Below are 14,732 nucleotides of genomic sequence, written 5' to 3'. Positions count from 1 at the left end.
CAACTCTCAAAAAACACAGGGCACACACAGAAATGGAGAGTCTATTTTATCACAGGGAGCAGGCTTCCAGATCACACAAATTAGTGGGGCATGTAAAATACAGCTCAGAAAATTTTACTGATCCTTGATAATGTTCCACACATTACTCAGTATCTTGTTTATTTGAATAACTCCCCAACTGCACCTGTTTCCTCATCATTTTTTAAGAGAAAATAAGCAAGTTTCTGATGATGCTTTCTTCATCTTTGTATTACCTAAAGAAATGACTCAGTAGTTAAAACAATTATTGCCCAACACTTCTACAATTCATCGTCTTATTTTATCCCTAAAGTTAGTTCAGTACCAGCCTCTGTGTCTTCAGTTCTTTCCTTGGTTCCAATTACTTTGTAAATGTCTAATTGCCTCTGTTGTTGTTCAGACACTAAGTCACCTCTGACTCTTTACGATCCTGTGGACTGTAGCCCCGCCAGGCTCCTCTGTTTATGGGATTTCCCAGGCAAGAATACTGGAGTGGGTTGCCATTTCCTTCTCCACTATTTGCTTCTGTTACATCCTTAATGTAATATAGAGTGGTGTCTCCTTCCTGAATCAAACACTAACTGTGACAATCTTTGTCTCCTGAGAGTTCAAACATAATCTTTACTTTTATGTTTATTTAAAAGCCATAATGGAAATCTATTCTCTTGTCTGCCATGATCAGCACCATCCTATTTTATCCACGTGGTTTGAGTTGAGTGCTACCATGTTATTATACCCTCTACATCCACGATCACTTTCAATTTGCCCAGAGGTGATCAACTGACTCAAGCTGCATCAGTCAGAACATTTCCCTAGAATTTCTAAACTTGGGTCTGGAGGACAAGTTTCAAACCTTGACTGCTCCAGAAACCTTGGGACTTCAGGAATCATTGTTTTCCTGAATTGGTAGAGGAAGCCCCTCTGATAGAATGAATCTGACCTGCTGAGAGAACAGAGACAACAAATGGAAAACTCATTTTCCTTTCAGCCTTGAGAATCAGTGGAATTTTTGCTCTTCTTGAACTTAATGGTGTCAATAGTTAACGTGTTTCTGTCACTTGCAACCAAAAAACCCTTTAAAAAAATATTTCAGACCATGTGAAACTGCTCAGTTGTGATGGCTAGTCTGTAATCAGCCAATATTGATGCTAGGCTGTTAGGGAAAGTTTATAAAGTCATAGAGATTACCAAAAAATGGCCAATAGAGAAGTAAGAACTACTATTTTCCACAGTAATCAGAAAAAAAATAGATTCACACTCCTTAGTGCTTCCTCCATGTAATCTTTGTTGATAAACACTTATGATTAAAGTTGGTAATATTTAGATAGTTAATATATAAAAAAAGGTGAAAGCATTGATCAGTCATGTCCAGCTCTTTGCGATGCCATGGACTGTAGCCCACCAGGCTCCTCTGTTTATGGGATTCTCCAGCAAGAACACTGGAGTGGGTTGTCATTCTGTTCTCCAGGTGATCTTCCCAGCCCAGGATATGAACCTGCATCTCCTGCACGGCAGGCAGATTCTTTACCATGTGAAGTGAATTCACATTGTAAGTTACTCTTACTACTCCAATCACTCGACAATGATGACTATGCTATAAAAACCAGAAGCCAAAGTTACATATCTGGGTCAAAAATCAAGATTGCTATTTTCAGGAACCAGAAATAAGAATAAAAATTTGAGGGTTTGGTTCTTGAGGGGTAATGGGATCTGGAGGCCAGGAGCTGGAATGGGACTCCCTGTCTTGTAAAGGACTCAAACATCATTGTTCTCACTATCCCCAGGGACGTGGGAAGTTATGAACTTAGGAAAATAGATGATAAAGGTCAGGTGGCATGATCAAGTACTCCCTTGGGAACTGGATGCAGTGTCCTGAGTACTACTGGAGCTTGTGAATACCAGCAATGCCATCAATCCTGGTATGAACTGTGATCCTGAGAAGTGCAGGATGAAGGCACCATTAGAACAGAGTGAAAGGGAACAGGAAGGAGGAGAACAAAAATATAGACAGAAATCTTCCTGCTCACCACCTAAAAGCCAAAATTCCAACATGCATTTGAATCATGTGCTAAGGAATGCCACTAAGAATATGAACCATTGGAATGCAAATGCAATCCATATTACATCTACTTTCTAGAACCATCTGACAGAGACTTTAATGCATGCTAAGATGCTTGAGCAGAGAAACAAAAACACAGTACATGTCCACCATAAGCCAGAAATCATGGACCCAAGACACAAAGGAACAGGAATCGATATTTCTGTGTTAGAATTTCCAGGAAAAGAGAATGGAGAGGATGCTGCTGCTGCTGCTGCTAAGTCGCTTCAGTCGTGTCCGACTCTGTGTGACCCCATAGACGGCAGCCCACCAGGCTCCCCCGTCCCTGGGACTCTCCAGGCAAGAACACTGGAGTGGGTTGCCATTTCCTTCTCCAATGCATGAAAGTGAAAAGTGAAAGTGAAGTCGCTCAGTTGTCCGACTTTTAGCAACCCCACGGACTGCAGCCTACCAGGCTCCTCCATCCATGGGATTTTCCAGGAGAGTACTGGAGTGGGGTGCCACTGCCTTCTCCGATGGAAAGGATGGCAAGGAATAAATATCTGAAGAGGTGATGATCGAGAATTTTGGACTTGAAGAGTCTCCACCATATAGAATGCAGGCTCAGGAAAGATAAATCCACTCATAAGCACACCATGGGAAAACTGCAGATCACCAAAGAGAAAGAGGAAAATCTCAAGAATTACCCAAGAATAAAAATTTACCATGTGTCAGGCCCTATGGAAGGCTCAACACACCATATTCTGAGAATACAACACTTCTGAATGAGAATAATTATAAAAAGAAAAGAATACAAGAATAAAAGAAGAACAATTTAAAAGATAGAAATTACTGTAGATGTATAATTAAAAGACAGGACTTGGAAGTTACTGTGAAGAATAGCTTAAAATGAAAATACACATTATGATTTCACAAATCAATCCAATTTTAACTACACAAGTATAATACTGGGGAGTGAGAAGGGTTAAGGAAGTCTTCTGTTCATGGCTTTCTGGTTAACTTGCTCATTTTCCATAATTCCAATGTGGATGGGGATGGTGGACAGGAGGTAAGAGGAGGTGTTGGCCTTGCAAAAGTGATATAATGGCATTTACTCAGCCCGGTTTTACAGAAGTGCTCCAAACCTAGACCACGTGTTCAGGTCCCTAAAGCCAGTATTTTTAAAGAAACACCCGCAAAATCTCCCTTTGCAGGTAGCACCATGTTTCTCTATTCTTTTTTAAATATGACAAAAATGAATGGTCAATTTAGGAAAAGTTAAGTTCACAGAGTTGTGCATATGTGTGTGTTCATGCAAGTTTCATATTAGAGAGAGAGAGGGATAGGAGAGGGCAGAGAGAGACAGAGAGAGAAAATTAAGGCCGATGGTCTGAATTTTCAAACTTTCAATGGCTGGTCTCACAGAGACAAAGCTGAAATTCTCTAGAGACTTAGATTTTTGAATACTCCTAGAACCTGGCCAAATTTCTCATGAATTGGCTGGCTAAATGCCAGAGTTAAAAGTCAGTAAGCATGCATGATATAGATTTGCAAATATTTTTTAAATAAATAGAACTAGTAATCCTCAAATACATTAGATTCAGGCCACCAGTCCACTCTGCTTTTGGTTGAATACCGTTCTGACTTTTGTATGTTTGAGATAAATATTCATCAGCTGCAGAAATTGACATTTAATATGTTGGAGAGATGTGGTAGGGCTTCCCAGGTGGCACGGTGGTAAAGAATCTGCCTGCCAATGCAGGAGACACAGGGGATGTGAATTCCATCCCTGGATTGGGAAGATTCCCCTGAAGAAGGAAATGCAACCCACTCCAGTATTCTTGCCTGAAAAATCCTACAGAGAGAGGGGCCTGGTGGGCTACAGTCCATGGGGTCACAAAACAGCTGGACATGACGGAACCACTATCAGCAGGAGCAGAGAAGTGGTGAGAAGGGACTCTGGTACAAAGATATTTGTTCAGCGCTCAGGTTTCAAGGAATGACAAATGATTTGTTTAGAATATCACCAGACACATTATTCTCTGTGCACACCAATTAGAAAAAGGTAGAAAATAAGGCACAATTTATCTGAATTTCATACTTCGGATTGAATTCAAAATTTACCATTTCTTCTGAATCTAAGTCTGTCTTCTTTGATCAGCTTTATGTGTCTGCTGCTGCTGCTAAGCTGCTTCAGTCGTGTCCGACTCTGTGCGACCCCAGAGACGGCAGCCCACGAGGCTCCCCCGTCCCTGGGATTCTCCAGGCAAGAACACTGGAGTGGGTTGCCATTTCCTTCTCCAATGTATGAAAGTGAAAAGTGAAAGTGAAGTCGCTCAGTCATGTCCGACTCCTAGCGACCCCATGGACTGCAGCCCACCAGGCCCCTCCATCCATGGGATTTTCCAGGCAAGAGTACTGGAGTGGGTTGCCATTGCCTTCTCCGACCCTCCCTTCTCTAGAGGTGGGTCCCCCTGGTGTCATGGATACTTAACAAGTGTTTCTTTGGTCTGGTGGATATGTTGGCAGGAAGGCCAGGCGTTCAGAGATCTGTGCAAGTCAGAAAAAAAAAGTCCCTTCTGTATGGACCAATCAGAAAAAAGGCACCCTTTTTAGGTTGACCAGTCAGAAAAAGCATACCATCTAGTCTGACCAATTAGAAAAAGGCATCACCTTTGGAGGACAAATGAGAAAAAGGCAGCCTCTCAGGGTGAACTAATCAGAAGATGTCCTTGGCTAATGCCTTGAGTCCTGGCTTGACAAATGGAACCCAGCTTGCCTTTTAGTCCTGACTCACAACCGCCTTGGTTAGCTGCCTTTGAGTTTCCAGTGTTCAAAAATTAAATGACAATGTTTTGCTGCAAGCAGTGGTCTTTTTCTCTGTGTTGTAGGAAATGAAATGAAAACATGATAGGATTTTCTTTTTTTGATTTTGTTTTTTCTCCCAGATTTGACTTGAGATTTTGCTTCTTGACTTGAGATTTTGAACACTGTTGCTAATGTTCACACTGTTATAAAGATGTTATGTCTATTATCAGAAAAACATGTTTAGTAACTTGAAGTTTACTGTAGCACTATTTCATATGGCTCTGCATTCAATATCATACTTCCTGCCGTCTATTACCTAAGCATATTTGAAAATCTTACTTAAAAGTGTTGCCTTAATGGAATAATATCAGATTCAATTTACTAATGGAAATTTACACACATCCAAACACTTGGGAATGCCTATTTAAAACGTAAATTAATTTAAAAAGTTAAAAACAAATGAACAAGAATATGCTAATGTGTAGCAGAGCTTGAGAAATATCTGCTAAGAGAAAGTGGTTAATATTGAAATTACAATATGATTTTTATTCTGATTTTATCCTAATTGTAAATTCCTTAAATATAATCTGAAATACTGGCCATGATGTGCTTGACTAATTACTTATGTACTGTTCATTACAATGTTTATTTACAAAAAACAAAGTCAATGTTAAGTAGTAATTATCTTGAGCCTTTATACATGTGTGTGCATTCTATTATTTATCTCATTCAAACAAGTGATAAAGTAAAATGCATTGTTGTCCAGAGACCAACAATACATTAAATCAAGTCAGTGTTCAAACACAGTATTTTAAACATTTTTCACACCTTCTTGGACAGGAATTCAATTATGTGCACTTAAATTTACAATATTGTAAATCTTCATGAAGCTGTTGGTTGACATGAACAAAGAAATGGGACTTTTTTCCCCATTATCTTCAGAATCTAAGTTTATGTGGAAATTCAGGACACAAACTATTAGCTAGACATACATTTAAGATTATTAGGGTACCATATAAAGTGAGTTAAATAGCCTTAATTTTTGACCTCTGGAAATTTATGATCCAATAGACTTCTGCCATTTATTTTTTGGAATGTAAATTCTCTCTGAGTGGGCATTTTTCTTCATTGACTTTGTAACCAAAATGTTAGAATATATGACACATTTTTTTTTTTTTTTTTTTGGAATTGCATGAATGACACATGTTAATTTAAGGACAGGAAATTTTTGTTTGTGGGAAAAATAATTCCATACACATAAGAAAATTCACATTTTCTTATATGAGCATTGAATTTGATTTTTTAAACCACTTTTTTGAGGAAATATGAGAGATAAGCCCAACCAAGTCATTTTCAAATATTCAATTCAGAGTAAAATGTGCTATGGAGTCAACTTGATTTTCTCTAAAAAGTAGCCTGTTGGGTTGGGTGCTCAGCAAACATTTATGGGAGGAAATATGTTTACATGTTTAAGAGTGTGTAATAAAACACGTATATATTGGGTTGAAGGTTGTATTATAACACTGGATTTTGGGGTATTATTGTTTACCATCACAAGGTCTAAGGGAATTCTTTATCAATAAGGTATCAAGTTTCTGGAATCTATGGGCTTCCCTGATGGCTCAGTGATAAAGAATCTGTCTGCCAATGCAGGAGACCAGGGTTCAATCCTTGGGTCAGGAAGATTCCTCTTGAGAAGGGAATGGCAATCTGCTCCAGTACTTTTGCTTGGGAAATCGCATGGACAGAAGAGTCTAGAGGTCTACAGTTCAACATAATTTAGCAACTAAAACTAAGCAAGGATAGCAACAACTGGAATCTAGGCAGAGAGAACAATGTGTCCATCTGAGATCAAGCAGGAAAACTGAAGCCATCTGATATATTCCACTTACAAAGTGTTTTCATGTGGGAACTGGGGACTTAAAACTAATGGAAAAGCTGAGAATGAGGCACTTTCCTCTTCTCTTCAGGCTCATATTCAATACTGTTAACCTTGTTCTGCAATTATTCTCACTTTATAAAGTGAACGCTGGTCCAGGGCAAATAATATTCTAAATTTTGAAACAGTACAGATCTCTGCCCAAATTGAGAAAGTTTAGTGGATAAATTTCTCCTACCAGTGTAAAATGATATCTTCAAAGTGGTCTTATTCAATGGTGATAGCGAGTAAGGGCCAGCTTCCAGGTGCAGGCAAGGTAGTTCCCCCTTGCATGCATGCTAAGTCACTTCAGTCATGTCTGACTCTTTGCAATCCTCAGAACATCTCAAATCATGGATGACAATATCTTTCAACTGAGGCCATACTTTCACAGAATATGGTGCAACAAAATTCGGGGTTAATGGGAGAAAGTAGAGTGCTGTTTGAAGTAGTTGTATAGTTACCACTGGTTTGATATGGTTTTAGTAATGATATTTAATTCACACTGAATTTAAATCACACTGTTGTTGTTGTTCAGTGGCTAAGTCATGTCTGAGTCTTTCCAACCCCATGGACTGCAGCACGCCAGGCTTCCCTGTCCTTCACTATCTCCTGGAGTTTGTTCAAACTCATGTCCATTGAATCAGTGATGCCATCCAACTGCCTCATCCTCTGTCACCCCTTTCTCCTCCTGCCCTCAATCTTTCCCAGCATCAGGGTCTTTTCCAATGAGTCGGCTCTTCACATCAGGTGGCCAAAGTATTGGAACTTCAGCTTCAGTGTCAGTCCTTCCAATGAATATTCAGGAGTGATCTCCTTTAGGATTGACTGGTATGAGTCCCTTGCAGTCAAAGGGACTCTCAAGAGTCTTCTCCAAACCATAGTTTGAAAGCATCAATTCTTCAGCGCTCAGCCTTCTTTATGGTCCAACTCTCACATCCATATATGACTACTGGAAAAAACCATAGCTTTGACTATATGAACCTTGGTTGGCAAAGTGATGTCTGTATTTTTTAATATGTTGTCTAGATTTGTCATAAATCACAGTAAAGAAGGTTTAACATGTGTATCAATGGAAAGCATGAGTTATGAATGTCCAGAGATCTTGATACAATGGGCCATGCTGTGCAGGTTCTCAAATTGTTTAGGATCCATTCCACTTGTATAAGGTTAATTCCTATCTGCCTCAGAGGATGGGAAGAAGGGCCCTCTGGACTCTTCCTAAGCTGTACAGGACACTAGGGCTTTACTGTCATGCATATCCCTGGTGGCTCAGATGGTAAAGAATCTGCCTGCAATGCAGGAGTCCTGGATTTGATCCCTGGGTCAGGAAGATACCATTGAGAAGGGAATGGCAAACCACCCCAGTATCCTTGCATGGAGAATTCCAAGGACAAAGGCTACAGTCTATGGGTTCGCAGAGTCAGATACAACTGAGTGACTAACACACACACAACAACATATCTGTATGGTGGATATGAATTTGGGCAAACTCAGGGAGATAGAGAAGGACAGAGGAGCCTGGCGTGCTGCAGTCTATGGAGTCTCAAAGAGTTGGACACAACTTAGTGACTGAACAACAAATATATATATTGGCTGAGATAAAGTTCCTTTAGGTAAGAAATGAATCCTCATGGCATTTTGCCAAGAGAAGATCGTATTACTGAGGATTCAGAGGGTTTCACCTGCTTTGGCCTGTATCTCTTGGCAAGTTCTTCACTGTTTTATTATTAAAGTTGCCAACATAATAAGAAAAATGAGGAAGATTTTTTTCTTATATTATTTTTCTAGTATGGAGGGCATCTTAAGACGTGATAATTAATTCTCCCCCTTCACTCCACTTCGAAGTTCAGATTCAATATAGAAATATGGCCACATGAGTTAGAAAGATGGCTTTAGATATATTAACTTTGATTGCTGATAAGGTTTGTGTTGGGGAATGAAATTTAACCTGGGGACAAGAGTTGGTTTCTCTAACTGCTTCCTCCACATCTGAGCATTGCAGTGACCGCTCAAGGCAGAGTTTGAATCTGGAGAGTAGACACTTTCCCCCAGAAACCCTGCCTTCCCTCTGCAAGCCTGGTCATGGTTTGAGTTTCCACAGAGAAAGAAGATTCTAGTACAAGTAGTTTCTTTAGGAACAAATGTAGCAGATGAGGGACCGGTGGATCACGGCTCCATGGGGAAGGGGAGAAGGCCAGTCGTCTGTTAAGCCAACTATCCTGGTGGCAGACTGTGTCTTCCTCCCACAGGAAAACTCTGGGAAAGAAGGATAAGCACATGCTTTATCATTATCCCTCCCAAGGGGCCCGGGAGCTGGGTGTTGAGTCGTGGAGAAACTCTCCTACGGTATGCTACTTCTGGGATTGCCTAGGCAGAGGGGACTTATGTGGTTTGGACAAAATTCCTTAGGTTTAGAGATGGAGATGCTGGTAAATGAGAGCCATCTGGAGCACACTGATGTGGAAGGGCGAAAGGAGTCTGCTCCAAGTCCCCTTAAAGAGTTCAGAGAGAGATTGGTCTCCAGGCCCACTTCTAGAAGATGGACTATGGGCTTCCAGGCTGGTCCAGTGCTTCCTGAGCAGAGAAAGTGAAGCAGAGGGGTCTGAAAGCTTTCTGAAGGCCAGCAGATCCAAAGAGAGAGAGAGCAAGAGACGGGGACAGAGAACCCTGGGCTGCTCAAGTCGTTCCATCTTCACTGAGAAGCTGGGAGGTGGCAGAGAGAAGGACTGCAGTTCCTTTTCCAGACTGTTTGCTCCAGGAGAGATGACCAGAGGTATCTACGCTATGAGTCAATGGAGGAATATGGGGAAAAGAAGAAAGAGTTACTAATGGAGTAGTTAGTTCAGTGATGTGAAGAAGAGAGTTATTCTTTAAAAAGCGATAATAATTATAAGAGAAAGAATGATTGAGAAATAATTGATAAGAGAAAGAATGAGTGTGCAAATCACAAAATGCATCATGCTGTCCAAAAAAAGGTTTGCAAAGTAAATATAGACACTGAGGGCCTTGGCTACACACAGGTCTTCTTTTTCTGACCAACTCGTCTTCCAATAGCTTTGCCCTCTGTCTTTCTTCTCCTTTACTGTCGTGGTCATAAGGTCTAAACTGTCATAGGTTGCATCTGACTGGCAGGGAGCAGGGCAGAGGAGGCAAGGGGAGGCAAGATCTAACAATAAGACATTTGCACTGGTGGTGAGGGTAAGCAAGAGTGGCTTGTAAGAAACATCTAAGAGATATGTAGGTGCTACAGTGATTGGAAAGAAGAGTGGCAGCCTGAATTAATCCATAGATTATATGTGATGTACTTGTGCTCTTTGTCTTTTTAAAAAAATTTGTTCCTGGGCTGTGCCACACGGCATGCAGAATCCTAGTTCCCTGACCAGGGATCAAACCTGGGTGCCCCCTGCATTGGAAGTGCAAAGTAGTCAGGGAAGTGCCTATCCTTTTAATATAAGTTCAGTTCAGTTCAGTCGCTCAGTCATGTCCAACTCTTTGCAACCCCATGGACTTCAGCACACCAGGCCTCCCTGTCCATCACCAACTCCCAGAGTTTACTCAAAGTCATGCCCATTGAGTTGCTGATGCCATCCAACCATCTCATCCTCTGTTGTCCCCTTCTCCTCCTGCCTTCTATCTTTCCCAGCATCACGGTCTTTTCAAATGAGTCAGCTCTTCGAAGCAGGTGGCCAAAGTATTGGCATTTCAGCTTCAGCATCAGTCCTTCCAATGAATATTCAGGACTGATTTCCTTTAGGATGGACTGGTTGGATCTCCTTGCAGTCCAAGGGACTCTCAAGAGTCTTCTCCAACACCACAGTTCAAAAGCATCAATTCTTTGGTGCTCAGCTTTAATATAAGTAAATAACCCAAATAGATAGGTGTATTGCTATTCACATCAGGCCAGTCCATAAGATAGTAGAGAGGATAAGCTGCTGGAACAAAATCACACAAAAATACAGTGGCTCAAAAAATAAAAGTTCCTTTTTCTGTCACTGATCTGAACAGAGGCAGGAGGGTAATCCTGGAAAAGTGTGGCTGCTCTGTCCAAGGTCCTTCTATATTGTTATTTCATTCCTGGTGTGTGTTCCTATCTCTGTTCTCAAAGCCGCTCACACCATTGCTTTCTGCTCACAGGAAAGAAAAGAGAGACGTGGGAAACAAGCAACTTCCTTTGGCGAGTGTGGCTAGGAAGTTGAATGTGGCACTTTTGCTCATATCTCATTGGTCAGAATCTAGTCACATGACCTTGCCTAACTGCAAAGGAGCTGGGAATTATATTCTCTATTTGAATACCCATGTTCCCTCCCCAAAGTGTGGTGGGGTTGGGGTTTTATAGCTAAAAGGAAGAATGAAGTAGAAGAGTAACTGGAACAATTATAAAAAGATAGTTACAAAGATTTTTGATAACTAATCTCATGAAAGTTTATAGAATCTATATTAAGATTAAAAAATATATTTTATTGTGTTCTGGTCATTATACTTACTTTTAGGTTTGCTTACTATAATATGCTGAATGTGAAATTAATTCTTGAGTGAGCCTGATTATAAGAACTGGGTTTATTTTACTTGAGCTTTGTGATAACAGTCTTTTTTTTTTTTTTCTATTTGTATATACTAAAGGTTTTCCTGACAGTTTTACAGTTACTATGAAATTTCCCTTATTTTCTTTAGCTCTAAAGCTTACATTTACTTTCTAATAGCTACTATTTTTGTCATCTAATATTGATTTGAATGTAGCATGGCAAAGGGTAAGTAAATATTTTGATGTCTTCCAAAACAAAACTTAAGTAAGGGTCTGAACTCAGGTGGGTGTGAGTATCTTTGGATCATCTCTAAGCTGGAGGCAAACCACCCTTGGTTTTCTTTATTGCATAACTGGAAATCTGGTTTAGTTTCATGAATTAGCATGCACCATGGAGTCTGGAAAACAAAGAGGAACTAAAGAGCCTCTTGATTAAAGTGAAAGAGGAGAGTGAAAAAGCTAACTTAAAACTCAACATTCAAAAAACTAAGTCATGGCATCTGGTCCTACCATTTCATGGCAACTAGATGGGGAAACAATGGAAACAGTGACAGACTTTATCTTCTTGGGCTCCAAAACCAATGCAGATGATGACTGCAGCCATGAAATTAAAAGATGCTTCTTGGAAGAAATGCTATGACCAACCAAGACAGCATATTAAAAAGCAGAGACATTACTTTACTGACAAAGGTCTATATAGCCAAAGCTATGGTTTTTCTAGTAGTCATGTATGGATGTGAGAGTTGGACCATAAAGGAGGCTGAGTGCTGAAGAATTGATGCTTTTGAACTGTGGTGTTGGAGAGGACTCGAGAGTCCCTTGGACTGCAAGGAGATCCAACCAGTCCATCCTAAAGGAAATCAGTCCTGAATATTCATTGGAAGGATTGATGCTGAAGCTGAAGCACCAATACTTTGGCCACCTGCTGTGAAGAACTGACTCATTTGAAAAGACCCTGATGCTGGGAAAGATTGAAGGCAGGAAGAGAAGGGGTCGACAGAGGATGAGATAGTTGGATGGCATCACCAACTTGATGGACATGAGTTTGAGCAAGCTCTGGGAGTTGGTGATGGACAGGGAAGCCTGGCGTGCTGCAGCCAGTTACTTCTGTTACTTCTACAGTTACTTTCACAGCATAAATGCTCAATAAATATTAGTTGAATAATTATATAGGGTTCCTCAAAGCTTGTTAGAAATTGCAACTCCCTTTGACCAAAGGTGACCTGGATTAATGTTACGACATCTTTTTCAGGCAAAAGTATTTGGTATTTTTTGTTTGTTTAATAATGAGATTGCATGCGTGTGTACTCAGTTGTTTAAATTGTGTCAGACTCTTTATGACCCTTTGGACCACAGCCTGACAGGCTTCTCTGTCCATGGGATTCTCCAGGCAATAATACTGGAGTGGGTTGCCATTTCCTTCTTCAGGGGATCCTCCTGACCCAGGGATCAAACCTGAGTCTCTTATGTCTCCTGCATTGGCAGGTGGGTTCTTTATGACTAGCGCCACTTGGGAAGCCCTAATAATGTGATTAATAGCCTATATAATGTAAATGAATAATGTGTTGGTAAATATAGAAAAAAAAACCATAGAAATTTCATTCAGTGTAAGAAAAGATTTCTCCTTGCTTTAAACAGCAAAATAAAGGAGAAGCAACCAACACAGTGCCTGGCATAATAGATTCTCAGTAAATAGTAGTCACAACTAATCACCTTTTATGTTGCTCCTTCGGTCACAGGACAAAGAATTAATACATTTTCCACCAGTACAAGACAAACCATAACTTTCTGGCAGTCATTCAATCATTCTCTATGTTAATAGGGATCAAGTTCACTGTCACAAAATGTAGAAGAGATTCTAATTTGGAGAGGCAAGAAGAGCTGCTTTGAGAAACACTCTCTCCACACAAATAGCATATGAGAAGATGCAAACAGGGCCCCAGATTTTACTCTAATTGTGGGATACCCCAGGGAACTCCGCAAGCTTTTACAGAAACTTTGAGCTGTGTGAGTTCAGAAGACCTTGATGAGGACTATTTTTTATCCAGCTGTGCACCTGGCCTATGTCCAGTGGTAATACATTGGGACATTCTGGAACCCCTGACAGGACACATTATAAAAGCAGCATGTGCTGTGTGACCCTGATTGATTGATATCAGAAATTCTGTCCTAATTATTTGGCCATGCTGTCTCATTTTCCCTCTTTCAAAAAAAGAACTCCACTATTCAGTTTTTTTTCAGGCTGCTTATAAGTCATTTGGCATTATATTCATAGACTTTTATATATTCTCTCTTTCCTTGCTTTCTCCAACTTTGTTTAAGCAAATTCTTTAAACTGTATGACATGATTCCTTAAGTATGTTGAGGACATCAGCATTTAACTTTCAAGCTTCTTAACTTAAAATTTGCTGGAGTTAAATTCCTCTTCTACCATGTTTAAAAATCAACTGACATTTCCCGAAAGGGTTATGGATACTGGATACAAATTTGACACCTCAAAACTCTTCTTACATATTAGAAAACACTAGCATGGAAAGTTGTTTATTATTTTAGTAACTGATAAGTAAGCAGTTAAATTTTTTTTAAATCAGTTTCTATTTGTCTTCAACAACATAAATCTACATCTATTTGTTTATAAGATAGCTTGATATCCCATGCAGAAGAGGTAATAGCTTAAATTTTTTGAAATTAAGACAGAGCTTAATAAGCTGGCATAACTTTAAGTCCTTTGCCTAACAACAGTGAAAGTGGTGAATTTTACATTTTGAAAATGCTCAGCACACAAATATGAAATGTTAACATTTATTAATTCTGATTAAGAACTACACTGGAATTTGTTATATGATTCTTAGTAACAGTTTGTATTATCTTGTATATTTTCCTCAAATGAGATAAAATAAATAAAAAACGCTGCCCTAAATCTTTTCATTTTTCTGGGAAATTAGGAAACTGGGTTACATCTTGATAAAAGAAAAAAAATTTGCCATTTTGTTAGGTTAAATGGTGGTGGCAGGTGACAAATTTGTAGACAAGCGTAGATAACAGAATAAGGATGAATTTAATGTTAGTTCAATTAATGAGTGCAGAAAAAAAAGCAATGAATTAGTGTGTGAATCAAGCAGAGTGCTTTCTGTACCAAAAAAAAGTATTTGAAGATCATGGGTTGTCTAGAAAAGGCATAAATATTCCCATTTACATATGACCCTCCTCAACAAAGTATAGCTCCTCACTCTGATCTTAGTGATTGCTCTTTTAACAGGCAGTATCTGCAAGTACATATTTGTCATATGTCTAGTTTATATTTTTCCAACAGCTCTTCAAGTAGGATTCAAATAAGAACTAAAGGAACTTGAGTTTTCCTTAAGGGTTTAGATGCTTTCCAGGCTGTTTTTGGAAAGTGTAAGGTTCAACTAATGTTGCCCGAG

This window comes from Bos taurus, chromosome 12 (genome assembly GCF_002263795.3).
Source record: "Bos taurus isolate L1 Dominette 01449 registration number 42190680 breed Hereford chromosome 12, ARS-UCD2.0, whole genome shotgun sequence".
In the NCBI taxonomy this organism is placed as follows: Eukaryota; Metazoa; Chordata; class Mammalia; order Artiodactyla; family Bovidae; genus Bos; species Bos taurus.
This window is presented reverse-complemented; position numbering follows the sequence as displayed.